Source organism: Chrysochloris asiatica, unplaced genomic scaffold (genome assembly GCF_000296735.1).
Source record: "Chrysochloris asiatica unplaced genomic scaffold, ChrAsi1.0 scaffold00027, whole genome shotgun sequence".
NCBI classification, from domain to species: Eukaryota; Metazoa; Chordata; class Mammalia; order Afrosoricida; family Chrysochloridae; genus Chrysochloris; species Chrysochloris asiatica.
Window position 1 is genome coordinate 13,413,136 of NW_006408545.1, and position 1,666 is coordinate 13,414,801.

Consider the following 1,666-nt stretch of genomic DNA (forward strand, 5'->3'; position numbering starts at 1 on the left):
GTTCTGACCCATAGTGACCCTGTATATAGTTTCCAAGGAGCAGCTTGTGAGCTTGAACCGCAGACCTTGCAGTTCAAATGGATTTGCAGTTTGGCGCACTAACCAACAGCACCATACCAGAACTCCAAGGAGAGCAATAACACCAGAATATTCAAATGTTGTGCTAGAAAATGAGCTCCTCAGGTTAGAAGGCACTCAAATATGACTATGAAAGAGCTGCCTCCTCAGATTAAAGTTTACCATGATGAGGCAAGTGAAGTAAAGCTTTAGGGACCTTCATTTGCTGATGGAGCACCACTCAAAATGAGGAGAAACAGCTGAACAGAACATTTGAAAGGGAAACTCGAGAAGACATAGTCAAGTATCATAAGGAAATGGGCAAAGACTTTGAATTTGAAAACCCAAAGGGTAGAATATGCTCAGGATTTCTCAAGCTGAAAAGTCTGAAGAAAAAATGCAAGCCTCAAATTGCACTATTGAAATATATTATAGAGAAAATGGAATCCTGATGTCGTGCTGTGAGTTAATGCACTGGACTGCAAAGTAGCTTTGAATGTAAGGTTGACTATCCAAGCTCACCAACTGCTCCTTGGACTATCTATACAGGATTTCTATGGATTGGAATAGACTCAACAGCACTTAACAACAGCAACAAAATATAGGCAAAGTATTGAATGATGAAGAAAGCATCAAAAGATGGAAAGAATACAGTGTCAAGTTACCAAAAAGAAATTGTCAGTGATCAACTATTTCAAGAGGTACCGTATGATCAAGAGCCAATAGTACTTATTGAAAGAAGAAGTCCAAGCTGTACAGAAGGTATTGGCAAAGAACAAAACCCCAGGAATTGATGAAATACCAATTAAAATACTTCAACAAACTGAGACACCCATTAATCTATGTCAAGAAATTGCGATGACAGTTACCTAGCCAACTGATTGGAAGAGATTTATATTTATAACCATCTCAAAGAGGTGAGCCAATGAAATGCAGACAGAAATCATCAGATAATATCATTAATATTACATGTAAGTAAAATTTTGCTAAAGGTAATTCAAAATAGTTGCAATAGTACATTTACAGGGAACAGCCAGAAGTTCAAGCCTGATTCAGATGAAGAAGCAGAACTAGGAATATAATTTATGACATCAGATGGATCTTAGATGAAAGCAGAGAGTACCAGAAAGTTGGTTGCCTGTGCTCTGTTGACGATGGAAAGGCTTTTGACGATGTGAATCATGACAAGCTGCAGACACCATTGTAAAGAATCGGTGTTTCTGAACACTTAACTGTGCTCATGAGCAATCTGTACATAGGCTATGAGGTAGATTTTCAAACAAAACAAGGGGACAATGAATGGTTTAAAATCAGGAAAAGTGTGTGCCAGGGTTAGATTGTTTCACCATACTTATTCAATCTGTTTGCTGAGCAAATAATCCGAAAAATTGGATTATATGAAGAACATGGCATCAGGAATGGAAGCATGCTCAGTAACAACCTGTGATGTGCAGATGATACAACCATGCTTGCTGAAAGTAAAGAGGACTTAAAATATTTACTATTGAAGATCAAAGGCAACAACTTTTAGCATGGGATACATCTTAGTATAAAGAAAACAAAAATCCTCATCACTGTTGTTGTTGTCAGGTGCCATTGAGTCGGAACC